This window comes from Marmota flaviventris, chromosome 12, assembly GCF_047511675.1.
Source record: "Marmota flaviventris isolate mMarFla1 chromosome 12, mMarFla1.hap1, whole genome shotgun sequence".
Classification (NCBI taxonomy): Eukaryota; Metazoa; Chordata; class Mammalia; order Rodentia; family Sciuridae; genus Marmota; species Marmota flaviventris.
This window is the reverse complement of record NC_092509.1, coordinates 72,335,365-72,349,590: the sequence shown is the minus strand read 5'-3', so window position 1 is coordinate 72,349,590 and position 14,226 is coordinate 72,335,365. Positions and strand designations below refer to the sequence as shown.

Below are 14,226 nucleotides of genomic sequence, written 5' to 3'. Positions count from 1 at the left end.
AACCCTGCAAGAGCTCCACATCTCACTCAGGACCAGCCTCTCATTACCTCTCTACCTCTGCTACTTCCCCTACCTGCCTTCACCCCAGCCACAAAGATTCCTCGCTGTGCCTCCAGATGCCCCAGGTCTGCCTCTGTCTTAGGGTCTTTGCCTCAGCTGCTCCTGACACTTGAAATGCTCCTCCCCTGCATATCTTCAAAACTAACTCACCATTTTGAAGTCTTTGTTCAAATTCTAATTTCTCAATGAGGCTTACTCTGGCTACCTTATTTAATTTTACAACCAACTTTCCTGCTTCATATCTGTTCAACATTCCTAACACACCCAACCCCACCTACTTTACATTTTTTGGTGGGTTTTTGTTTTCTTCTCTTTTCTTTCTTTCTTTCTTTTTTTTTTTTTCATTTTTGGCAATACTAACCATCATCTAACCAACATAAAATAGTTTATCTATTTATCATGCTTACCTTCTGTCTTCCCCAATAGAATGTTAAGTCCAGGAAGGTAAAGGTGGTTGTGTATTTTGTTCACTACTCTCTTCCAAGCGCCTGGCATATGGTAGGTGCTCACTTTTTGTGCAATAAAAATATTCTCACTGAAGTATGAATAATTGATATCATTTAATGTGTCTCTCATGCTTTTTTTTTTTTTTTTTCACATTTGAAGGGGGCAGTCCAGGCTTTTGGTCACCAGAATGGATTATTAATTGCTGAAATTCATGCCTCAGTCAGCTGATGCTTGAGGTCTTTCTCTGAGGCACCTATCCCAGATGATAAAAATGTCAATATAGGCAGTACCTTCCTTTGCCTGCTTAGCAGTCACTCCTGGCAATGACTCTGCTAGAACATGGGGGTGGCATTAGAAGCTACTGTCTCCATTATCCATCTGTCAGGTTCAAACAGTGTAAGTTGCCAGGAAAAGCAGCCAAGATCTGATCACTGAGCAATCAAGGGATACGGAGCAAGGGAAGACGAAGAAAGGAAGAGAATAAAAGAGGAGGAGCAAGCCTGCTCCAGGCTGCTGCACTCAGGTGTTGGAGGAAGGGACACCAGGTGACTAAGGCTCAAGCACCACCTGAATACAGTGAGTCATGACTGAATCCTTGTCTGGGGAACAGGGTGGACCCCAGCAATGGTCCTGGGTATTAACCATGTGACTAAAGCTGCCGTGGTCCTACACTCCAGCTATCCAGACAGTTGGTCACCTTCTCTGTGTCTCTCCCCAGAACCAGAGAGAGAAAGTGGGCCTGGAATGTGCTAGAGGCATGGAAGGGAGCCAGCTTCAGGCAGGGGCCAAACACACAGGACAGGAGGCTGAGGCCACCTGAGATGGGATGACTCTTCCCCTCTCCCTAACCCTTGCCTACTCAACCAGGACATTTGCCTAGCCAGCAGACATGCAAACTAGCTCAGGCCTGAGATCTTAGAGAAACCAGGCAGTCGGCCTGACAACCACAGCTGACAATTACTGAGGGCCCTCAGTGTGACTTGTACAACTCTAAGTCCTCTCATTCAATGCCTGCAACAACCCTGTGGGGGCAGATAACTTTGCAGATGAATGAAATCAGGTCCGTTTTCAATCATTCCCAGCTAGTAACTGGTGACTTGAGCCAAGACCAGTTTGCTCCAACATTCATATTCCTGATGGTTACATAGGGCTGCAGTTGTGCCACATCACCTAAAGTCCCATCTGCATCCTTCCTAGTCCACCAGACTCTGGACTATATGTCTCCCAAATCTCATCAAGACCCAACTTCTCAAAATTCCTTCTTTTGCTCTTGTTCCAACCCTTGGAGCACTGCTATTGACTGGGGCTTCAGAGGTGGTGCTGATGCTATAGAAACATCCAGAACAGACACTACTCTTTTCCAAATGCCTGGCATATAGTAAATGCTCAGGGACCTTGCTGAGGTCTTCCATATCCACAGCTTCTCTTGTGTGGGCACAGATGGGAAAGGTACCATCTCAGGGCTCTGGCATATACCAACATGGCTCTCTCCTTCACCAACAGAGTTGCTCCAAGGGAGGGCAAGAGTCAACAAGGAGGGGTAGGAAGACAAAGAAGTTGACTGGGCAAACATGGCAGTGAGCTGACAGATTATGAAGCAAAGGGCATGATGAGATAACACAACTTCCCCTCACCAAAAGATGGGGATTCCCTGCCCTGGGGTCAGGCTCCTGGGCCACTTTGGGGCCTCCACTCCTGTTCTGCCTCTCAAAGCACATCCCCAGATGTCTCACACTTCCTGAGAAGTACAGCCCAGTGCTGCCTGCAGCTTGCTGGAGCCCTATGCTGACCATAGCTGGCTGGCTCCCAGAGAAGAAGGTAAATGAGAGATTCTCCTGCCACTCCCTCCAACCCCTCCCTGATTCTCACCTTCCTCCAGACAAGCTGGCTCTTCGCCATGCCCCTTCCTCCACTCTCCACCCCCTTTACCTCTGTTCAGCCATTGACCTCCGGGTATTGGGTTCTCAGGGTTTAACTCCAGGCTCTGTGACCTTTGGACACAGATTTGCCATGTGGAGCTGACCGTGTGGCAGTGGCCCAGCCTCACCAAGAAGAAAGATATGTACAACCGTCTGAAAGGGCAACATGTAGCCACTCTCACAGGTCAGAGCATCTGGGAACAGAGGACCTAGGCATGCTTGAGAGTAAGGGAGGTGTCTGCATCTTGACACCCTCTCCCCAGGCTACGGAGGAGCTGCAACATGAGATTTTAACATTCTAAATATGACCACGAAAAGGCCACTAGAGAGACAGAACAAATGTCTCAATGTTCAAATTGGCATTTGAGGGCTGAGTGTGGAGAAATAAGCACTTGTGGTTTGAGGGGAAGAGAGTATGGGTGCGTCTAGGGACCTGTCTGGAAGCAACACCATCTAAAGCCTTTTAATCATTACTTCCCACAGAACCTGTGGCCACACAGGGCTCTATGTATGGACTTGACCTAGCTCCAACTCTGCTACTTAATATATAGAATTATAGAAGTGTAAACTTGGGAAAGCTTGAGGCTGGATATATAGCTCAGCAATACAGCATGTACTTAGCTGGCACAAGGTCCTGGGTTCAATTCCCAGTACAAAAATTTAAAAAAAAAAATTAAACACCTTGGGCAAGTCACTCCCTGGGCCTCAGTTTTGTCATTACTAAAAAAAAGGGGGGGGCATTAAATTCTACTAGTTCTCATCTAGGCTGCCCCTCAGAATTATTCAGAGCACTGGTCAGGCCAGGTCTCACCCAGAACGTTCATTAACTTACAGATGCACAGGGACATTCATACGTTTTAATGGTTCCCCTGGGAATTCTAAGCTGCAGACAGGGGTGGGAAATATTGATGACATCTTCAGCTCTAGGATGCTCTGCTTGGGTAGCTTAGGACGGTAGTGAAAAGCCTAGATTTTATAGTTAAAGAAATGAAGGTTCAAGTCCCAGTTCTGCCCTCACCAGCGGGGTGACTTTGGACACTGCAGCTAACATCCAGAAGCCCCATTCTGTCAATGGGAATCATGACAAAGCTCCCCATGGATCCTGTGAAGATTAAGAGAAACGATGCATACACAATTCTCAGCAAAGTGCCTGGCTAGGTTCCTGTTCTACAAAAGGTATTTGTTTCCACGTGCATCAAGGCCCAGGTATTGAGTGCTATGGTGGATGATCTTTAGATTTACTAACAAAGTAAATAGTACTCCCATCCAGATGTTTCATAACTCACCTGCCAGGCAATCAGCTGACTCAGGCTGTTCCCTTTGTCCCCCAGGAGAGCTCCAGGCCCCAAACTGGGAATCTGTGTGTTCCTCCACATTCCTTAGAGGCTGCAAACTCCCAGGGAGCCATAATCTGGGGAGAGAAGCCCTCAAGAGGGCCTGCTTCCTAGGCATTGGGCTATGTTTCTGTTCTTCCTGGACACAGAGGTGATGGTGGGAGGGAATATTTACAAACACAGAGTACAGAGGGTGGAGAGTAAAGGAACAAGTGTAAATGTGACAGGCGTTTTTATTTTATGGCCTTCAAGTAAAACCAGAGTCCAACACCTGATAAAGACTGAAGTCAAAGCTAGTCTGGATGGTACTTTGCAGCAGAGCTAGCCTCTGCATTCGCAGATCAAAGTCTTGTTGATTTCCCATCAGACAAGGATAATGAATCCTCACCCAATCTAATTCTTTCTCCTGGAAACAGAATCCAGAACCAGCCCTCTTCTGATCTAAAATATTGATACAGACATTTTTATAACTTTGGAAAGTATTGTTAACTGAAAATTGGGGGAAGAAAATAAATCTGAAGAAAATCTTCTTAACCCTAAAAGAAAAAAAGTATTCAAGAGAAAATACCCCAAATGTTAATAATTTCTACCTCTTTATGTTTCTATGTATATTGTCATCTTTCATGATGATCTTATTTTAGTAAAAATAAAATCAGTAAAAATAAAGATAACAGATTTGGGATAAGGAGAGTGACTTGTGTCCAGGACAAGTCACCTTTGAGGATCTGCTCCCTGCTTCACCCTGAACCCCCATCCTCTAAACCCACAGACTGCCTGAGAGCTTGCTCTGTACACTTTCAAAATATATTTATGTATACTTGCACGTAGATTTCGTAAGGTATGGTTCCTTTCTTAGGAAGCATTGATTCCAGGGGCTGTGAAATGTGTTACATCAGAAGAGCACTTGACATGGTTCCTCAATAAACCTACCCACTAAGTATGTGAGGATGGAAAGAAAAAAGACAGGAACGGAGGGCGGGCTGACATGTGATAAGAAACCAGGAGCATCTTGTCTTCCTACTTCATAACTAACTGCTTGTATGGATTAGTGTAGACCACAAAGAAACAGTCAATTCTCATTTATCTAGAGAGAAAAAAAGAGAGGATAACTAATATTACTGCCCTCATCCAAAGTTGCTTCTCCCATACATTTCTGCCTGGATAATGCCAGCTGATGCTGATTTTTCCTGTTGTTCACTGAGAAATTTGTATACCCAGAAGCTGACCTTGTTTAAGCATAAATATGCACGTAAGTTCATGACTATGATGTTACATCTCTATCTTGTGTATGCACACTGTCTCCAACAAGACTATATAAGCTCCCTATACTCAGGATCGCCACATAAAACATAGGAATCCCAGTCAAATTTGAATCTCACATAAACAAAGAATACTTCAATGACATAAATAGCCTCCTTTAGGAAGGCTGGGCATATGAGACATACTTATACTAAATTATTATTCACTATTTATCTGAAATTCAAAGTTTACTGGGCTTCCTGTCTTTATTTTTCTAAATCTGACAACCTCACCTGTAGTGGGTGGTTCATCTAGTCCCATAACTTTCAGATTTTTCCTCGTCATCTTCTTCTAGAACGTTTCCCATCCATCAAAAATATTCCTAAAATATGATGTTTCAACATGAATATAGGTGTCCTAGTTTCCAGATGCCTTAACATTGTGGTGGCCTGGACTCTTTGCCAAAGGACTCTCCAGGTATAGGATCAAGAGCTGAGCAGCCAGTATAGACATGAGCCTATCCCTCCATCATCTGGAGATTGCATGTGTGCTTCCTGGGCATTACAGGTTGTATTTATTCCTTTGTTTAAGTACCACTCCAGAAATAAATAGCTATGTGCTTTGCTGAGAGAATACAAGAGAAAAAAAAAAAAACATTTTTCCAACTCTTGCTGTTTATCAGGATCCATTCTAAGCAAGACATATACTGTATCTCATTTGAGCATTGCTGTAGTCCTTTAGGAAGGCTGGGTGTTAGGTGAATGCCTATAGTCCCAGCTACTGGGAAGTTGAGACAAGAGGATCACTTGAGGCCTGGAGTTCAAGGCCAGCCTGGGCAACATAACCAGATTCCATTAAAAAAAAAAAAAAAAAGACTCATTAAGGGTGAAATTCTTATCTTCTTTTTACAGCTTCAGTATTATTAGCAGCTTTTACAAAGTCACAGAGCTAACATTTCAAGCTATAATATGCTGCAGTAATAAATTAACTATAACATCTCAGCAGAGCACCTAAATACTATAAAAGTTTATTGTTACTTACAAGAAGAAATATGCAAGACAATGGTGGGAGGAGGGACCCTGTATTTCACATAGTTACTTAGGAGAGAGGACATGAAGGAACTCCTCTCACTGATTCTGTGCTTCAGTCCCAAAATGACACTTATTTGGCCTTACACCCCATCAGCCAGAACTTTTCACAGAGCTCCTAAGTAATCTTCTACTTGCCCAGAAGAGGAAAACAAAGTAGAACTTGGTGAACACATAGCATTATCTATCACAACTAGCATATTGTGAAACCAGAATTCAAAGGCAGATCTTTAGCTTCCAAAGTCTCTTTCCACTAGAACATTTGGCCTCTCAAGATTGAGGCAATCTATTTTCCTGAAAGAAAATGTCATATGGGATAATTTGCAGAATATGACGCCTCAAGGAAACTGGTAGGAAAAGTGGCTGTGATGAATGTCTTAGATTTGCTAAACCTAGATCATAACATTCTCCTTCCAAGAAAACACTAAAAACATAGACAATGAGACTCTGCAAATTATAACCAGCAGACAGCTGAGATGTGTTTGCCTCTCCAGTCTCTAAGAGAAAAATCATGGGGGGGAAGGGCTAAATCATCAAAGCAAAGATTCTGGTATGACTGGTTTGAGCAGGACTCTCCTCCTTTTAACTCTGAAAGTTCCACATCCCAGGAAACCCTTCAGTCCCCAGGCAAATTGGAACAGCTGATCACTGCGGTTGTACGTTAATATTTTACTCCCAGAGAGCTTTTGAAGGTATTAACTCAGGTGGTTCGGTAAACTCTGTGTGAAGATGTGCAACTATCTGAAAAAGTAAAGTTGGCTCTGAGTTCAAGAACAACCTGGATGGAAACAGCCCAGGAGAATAAAATTCTCCCATAAGAAAGGGCTTAGAAGGTTCTAGAAGAATGTCGGCTCACCTGAGCAAGCACTCCTGTCTGTGGCATAGAGGAGGAAAATAGCATGCCATCCCCACTGCTATAGCCTGCTGGTCAGATGGCTTGTCCCAGACAAGTCATGCCACCAAATAGAGTGAGCTTGTAGATACTCTAATACCCATGTCTTTTTCAAGTCGAATACTGTTGAAACAGATTGCCCCATCCTGAATTGTTAGAATGTGTGAGTACACACATCACAGACGCACAGGTGACTTTGCACTTTTTCCTGCTGTGTTTCATCTTGTGAGTTTGGGCTTTTGCTCCACTTGCAATGAGTTGGGTTTGCTATGGACTTTGACCTGCACACACTCTCCATCATCTCCAGGGTCCAGCCAAAAAGTTTCCTTTCAGGTCCTAACACACAATCCCCTTCACTCACGAGCTTTAATCCTGCCATCTGGTCCTCTGGCCACACATTCATCCAACTCTGCCTGTCTATACTGTCCTCTTCACCTCCTGTAAGCTGGGCAAAATCTTAATCCAACACTTGGATTCAATTCCTAAAACAGTAATGGCTTCTCTGGTAATATCTGTAAATTCTTCCCAACTTTGGGCAGCAGACATTATCTATACAATCTAATCAGCAATCAGTTCTATTCTGTTTTGTAAATTCCTTTCATAAATATCTCCAATTTGTTTCCTTTGTTTACTCAATTTTTAAATATTTTGTGATTTGTCCCCAAATATGGAATATAAACTCCTCAAGATCAAAGATAACCCTTTGGCACCTAGCTTAATGCTTATAGTACTACTGAAAAAAAATAGATATTGATTTATTAGTTGGTATTCTTGGGGCAAGGGAATCCCTAATTAAAAATATTGTTTAATGAACATGATGTCATGCATATTTCTCCCTACCTTCCTCTCAAGACTCCCTCTCCTATCCAGGAAAACAATTCCCATCCCTAAGTATTGGAATCAAAAGTTCTGAATAAGCCTACGTGACCTAAAGTTCAAAGCCAACTTCTTCTATCCACCATCACTATGCTTAGGGACAGGAAGACCAGAACCCAAACTGATGCTCATTTGGTTTTTGAATTTCTGGGTCGACCATGGACTAGTCATTAGGATTTAGAACCTTGAGACATGATGAAAGAAGAACATGTGGGTCTGGTGGAGAGGAAGGCAAGACTGAGGGTCTTAAGGTGCAAGACACCCCTAAACAAGTTTTAAGGAGTCTATATCTCTCCCAAAGAATAGAGAACATGTGAAGCAAGTCTATCAATTGCTGCCAATAATGTGGCTCCTGGGAGTTTCAAGCCCATCCCAAACTTTGGCCAGTGAGCACCATACCTAGTACAGTATACTAAGAAACTTCTCCCCACAGGCAAATATGAATATTTTTGTAAGTCTGTTGCCTGGGGGTCAACAGTGTCCCAGAAACTAACAGGGAAATGTCCCAGAAACTAACAGGGAAGCGTCACTAATCTAGAGCCCAACTATGTATCCAGTCTGCTATTTTTCTGGTCTTTCCATCTGGGTCTTTGATGATACCTGTTATCCTTCCAGTTGTTCTGGGGCCTAAATATGGGGTCTGAATCCTCCCAGAAAATCAGACTGCATATTGATACCTTTCTACTTTCTGGTTTTGTCTGATCTTCTTCCTCGGTTCCTGAAATGTTCTTCGAGTTCATCACCTCAGCAGATCTTTCTGACTTCTAACCTAGAAACACTAAACATCCAGAACCATCAACAAATATTTATTGAGCATCCATCCAATGTAAGGCACCTGGTAATACAGTAGTAAACAAGTCAGACATGCTTACTCTCCAGAAGAAGACCACTGTCACCTGGGACAAGGTTTATTAATTTTTCACCCAGCATTAATTCAACTTTTTTAGCCATCTATGAGTCACTCTTTCCTCTACTCTCCCAATAACAAGACTTCTGAGAATTCTAGAGTTAAATGCTCACATAAAAATTCATTCTACCTGCTGCCTCTCTCAAAACACTTCTAGCTTTCTTTACAACCACTTCTCCAAGCTGACCTCAGTCTCTGTAGCCTAGTTTGGCCCCCAAAGCAAAGGATGAACACATGTCCTTTCCTCCATTTTCTAAAGAACAAAATGCATAGCTGTTGTGTTTAAGAAACTTGTCTGAAAATGTGAATGCAACACAGAGAAATTATAATATATACATTTCGATAGTAATGGTATATACATATATATAAATGTGTATGTGTGTGTGTGTGTGTGTGTGTATGCTTTTACTGCCCCCAGAATCCATCCAAAATCATACATAGCACATTTCTTTGCCATCTGCCCTCCTGGGTGCCTTGAGTCTTGGCTCGCTGAAGCCAGGGACTCCCTCCTCCAACGGGAATACCTACCCATCTGAAAAACTTCTTCTCCCTTCCCAACCTATGGAGACCACCTTTTACAGGGTAACAGGCTAAGCTGACCTGTATACCTTGAGCTGACTCTGCTCACTACTCTTTGTTATACATCAGCATGCATTCATTCATTTGTTCACTCATTCTGAAAATATTTATTGAGCACCGGTTTTCTACCAGACATCCTATGTACTACTAGGATACAGCATCTAACAAAATAGAGGAGAATTGCATTCAGAAGGACACAAATCATAAACAAGTAGACTGAAAGCTAACTCTGACAATTACAGAATTTAATGCTATGAAATGTTTTTTTTAAAAAAAAAAAACAGGGTGATTTATATTTAGGGCATCTCAGGAAGGTGAGGATGCCTCTTTAAGAGGGATAAAGAGGGGTCTCTGAGGAGGTGATCTTGGGATGAGCCTGAAAGCCTTAGGGGTGAATTTGCTGCTACTAAAGGTAGCAGCAAAGTAGGCGTTCCAAAATTCCTTTTGAAATTTTGTCTTTTTAATATTTCAAAAAAGATAAGAAGTAGATCCCTTAAGAAAAACTAGAATGCTGGAGGTCCCTCCGTACACTTATTTTAAAGTTTAATATTATTTTCACTTATATTTATATGACAGGGAGGAGGACTCAAACTTTTCAAGGATTAGGATCTCTAAACTCACACTCAAGGCCCAGATGATGCCAGAAAGGATTGTTCCAAGCAGAGGAAGAGCAAGTACAAGGTCCTGTGGCAGAAAAGAGCTTGGCCAGGGCTGGAGATACAGCTCAGTGGTAGAGCGCTTGCCTAGCATGTGCAATTGGCCTCTTCAAGGAGTAAGAAGAAGGAGTGAGAAAAGCCTGATCAAGGTAAGGGGTTGAAACAAGGGTGGGAGGGCCAGGCAGGGGCAGATCACACACAGGAGATGATTCTCAACCCTAGTTATGTATGAGAATTCCTTGGAATTTTTTAAAAAATGTATGATCCATAAGCTGAACTCCAGGAAATCTAACTGATCTGGAAAGGAACTGGGGAATCGGTATTTTTTTAAGTTCCTTCAATGATTTTTAACTTGCAACCCGAGAGAAGACCCACTGACATGGGGCCTTGTGATCAGCTAGAGACAGAGAATTGAATGGGGAAGAACCTAGACCTTAGAATAAGACAGTCTGTTTAAATCCCATCTCTGCTGCTGCTGACTAGCTGTATGATCCCAGGCACTTTGCTTAATCCTTTTGTTCCTCAGTTTCCCCATCTGAAAAACGCAGAAAATAATAATCCACCTCATGGAATTGCTTGTAGGATTAATGTTAACACATACTCAGATCTTAGAAAGCACATAATTAAGGATGCAATGACTTTTAGCTCCAACCATCCTATGTGAGCGACAACAGAAGCTTGGCCTAGGCCAGAGGCAGTGGAGATGCAGAGAACTGAATAGAATCAAATCATCCATTTGCAAGTAGAACCGACAAGACCTGCTGAAAAACTGAATGATGGAGATGTAAGAAAGAGGGATTAAACGGTGGTTTTTGAAAATAGAAGCGAGACCAATAGAATGCAGGAAAGTGACTGGGGAAGGGAGAAGGAGAAGGAAAAGGGAAGTACTGGCAAATTATATTGACTAAATTGTGTTGTGTATATGTATGAATACGTAACAACAAATCCCACTAATATGTACAATTATAATGCATCAATAAAAGAATTTATAAAAAAGAAAACCTCATAGAAAAAAGTAAAACATACTAATAATGAGGGAGGAAGCATGTGTCTGTAAAATGTTAATTTTTCTATATCCAGTATCTTTTGACACATATACCATAGATTGCATAGAATATATAAATATAAAATTGGGACCACATTGTACAGCTTTGTACTCTGCTCTTCTAAGTTTAAGTGTTCATTAGAAAAATTTGTTAATTAAAAAACACAATGTGTCAAAATGCATTCTGTTGTCATGTATAACTCATTAGAACAAATTAAAAAATTAAGTAGAAAAAAATTTTTAAAAATTTTTTTAAATAACAAAAGATGATGTTTGCTATAGGTCAGATCTTAAATCCATATGCTAAAAAGTTTGGTCACCTGCCAAACTATTGTGGCACTATTGAAAGGTAGTGTCTGGAAAGGGTCAGGGGAATAGGTATTTAAGTTCCTTCAGGACCTTTAGGGGGTGGGTCCTAGAGGAAAGAAGTTAAGTCATCAGTGGCATGCCCTTGAAGAAGATATTGGGACCCTGTCTATAAGTCATCCAATTCAACTTAAGACAAATCAGTAGCTGTGTACTAAATACTTCAATGAACTATGCATTGCGCTAGCCCTGAGAACACTGTACCAAACACTAATATGTACTAAAGACAGAGACAGTTCCTGACCTCATGGAGCCTTCAGATCTGCAATGGAGACAGACAACAGAGTTAGGAAATAGAAAGTAAGGCAGCCGTGGGAACAAGCCAAGGAGAGCTAGTTTCATCCAGGTGAGAGAGGTCTCCCTGAGGGTGAGAGGACAGTGACATTTGGATAATAAGTAAGAGGTCACCAGGTGAAGGCAGATGGGGAAGGTGCTCTAAATGCAGAGAACAATATGAGAAAGGATCTGAAGTTTCGAGGAACAGAATAGTGTGGCTCCACCTAGATAATGAGGATTAAGGGATATGTAACGAAGCTGGAAAAATAGATAAAGTTAAGATCTTGGGTGGCCTTATGAAGCATGCTAAGAATCAGGCATTATCCCAAGGGCAATGTGGAGATCCACTGAAGGATCTGAAGGAAACCAGGGACATATCACAATTTATACTCTATTCTTTTATATTTACACTGGATAAAAGTGGAGTAGACTGGACTGGAGTGAAGTGGTCCAGACCCTAGGCAGAGACCAGCTGTGAGACCACACCAAGGGTCTAGGAGATAATGGGGGTTTAAATTCAGAGGTAGCAGAGGGGATAGAAAGCAGATACAATCAACAGACATTTGAGAGGAAGAATGACAAGTCTTAAGTGATTGTTTACAGATGAGAGGCGACAGGAAGGCTGAGCTGCTAGGATGATTTACTTAGACTAAGAAAGTTGGTGGTAGAAATATTGAATTTGTCTTTGGACATGGTAAGCTTGATAGTTGTAGGACACTCGCGTCAAAATGTAGACTAAGTAAAGGGATATACAGATCTAGAGCTCAGATTTGGATGTTATTTATGTAGAGGCAGAAATGGAAGTCCTGCCAGTAAACTCAATCACCTAAAGAAGACAAAGGAAAAGTAAGAAAGAGATTCTGAGGTGTGTCTAGAATAGATTTGGAGGAAAACTAGAAGAATATGGTGTCATGGAAGTGAAGGAGAATGTGTTTCTAGAAGAAAAGAGTGGCCAACTGTTCCTAAGAATGACATATGTAGGCAATCATTTACATAACTGTTCATTATCTGGCTCCTGCCTGCTACTTCCTCCTCGTTTCCTGGCATTTCCAAAAACCCGTTCTTCATACTGTGACACCAATCTTGCCTAACTTCTCTTGGACTAAGCAATGCTTTTTCACACACTTCCCCTTTTCATATGCAGTTCTCTTGTTCAAATTCCCCCAGCCTGAGCACCCCTCCCTCCCAGAGTCACCTGGTAAACACTGTCCAGTCTTTAACTTCCTAAGCTGCTCACAGATCGTCACACTTAGAAATCTTCTTTGATCACCTCCTCCCCAAATTGAATATACATTCCAGTCTCTTTATTCACCAGTCATATATGTCTGTTTTTGTGCTTATTCTAGTACATGTAATAATTTGTTATATGTGTGTCCTCTACTTGACAATAAGTTTCTGTAGGTCAGTAGCAGTTTGTATTCTGCTTTCTATAACTGTGCTTAAACACAGCATGATATACATGGATGGCTTCAACAAATATTTCTGGACCTTCCTCGAAGCTTCCTAAATGTTACCTAGGAAGTGTGAATGTCCCAGCTGAGATAAAGAATCATGGAAACTGCATACGTGTAGTGGAAGATGAAGACAATTGAATAATGATAGCCATTTATTGGTTGCTATATTTTTATGTTTATTTCTATTTTATTTATTTGTTATATATGTATTACATATTATATAATATATATTATGTATTTATTTACATTTATATTTATTTATTGTTGTCTTGTGCAAAACACCATTCAACAATTTAATGTGCTCTCTCTCACTCCTTCCTCACCATACCCTATTTAACAGGGGTTATCATCACTCTCACTTTATAGATGAGGAAATAGAGAACAAAAAAGTTAAATCACTCGTCAAAGGTCAGATCCTAGCAAGTGGAGAAGTCAGGACTTAAATGAACACAAGTCTGCTTGACTTCAGAGACCTATATTCTTAAGTCCAACTGACATTTAAGCTTGAGGGAAGTTCCTGGTGCTGATTCAGACTTGTGAAGCATGCTATTGTGATTCAGACGTGGTTTGTGGGCAGCAGTGTGCAGGTGATCCTAACCACTCTATCCATGGCAGTGCTGGGGTCCCAGAACAGCCTGCCTATTCCAGCAGCTTGGTGGCTCTTATTGACCAGAAGCCACGGGGTCAAATGCTAATTGTCTATGAAGGGTCTGTTCCTCAGTGATTTGTCCCAGGGCCAATTTGGAGGGGGAGCCCAGAGTGAGCCAATGACTGCAATGCCAGACACTAAATTATGAGTGGAAGTGAAAGGTGAGGAGGACAAAGTTGAGGAAATTGAACCAAGTTGCCAGGTCTTGAGCAATTTCAATCCCAGGGCTCTGAGCCAAGGACAGGCCACTCTGCCTAAAATAAACCTCCCAAGAGAATCCTAACTGGTCATTTTGCAATATATATCCTAGTACCAACTTTTTAGGTCAATGTAACTGCTTGGACCCCTGTTATACATTAGCACCACGAGGGATTTTATCTTCCGCTGAGATGAGGCAAGCCCACTAGAAACAATGAGCCAGCTGTAAAACTCAGTATGC

The 14,226-nt window shown here is 41.9% G+C and overlaps 1 protein-coding gene across 5 annotated transcripts in view; it reads right to left on the bottom strand.

Moving 5' to 3' along the window:
* The window catches only part of Lamb3 (laminin subunit beta 3), a 149,837-nt gene that overhangs the window by 39,624 nt on the left and 95,987 nt on the right, over positions 1-14,226 (bottom strand). The window contains exon 1 of one of the 5 annotated variants that reach the window (XM_071600111.1): positions 3,713-3,779. The exons of the other annotated variants lie outside the window; for them this stretch is intronic. The gene's annotated coding sequence lies outside the window, so the exon portion shown is untranslated. Of the gene's footprint in view, positions 1-3,712; positions 3,780-14,226 lie in introns of those variants that run through there. 5 annotated transcript variants of the gene reach the window in all.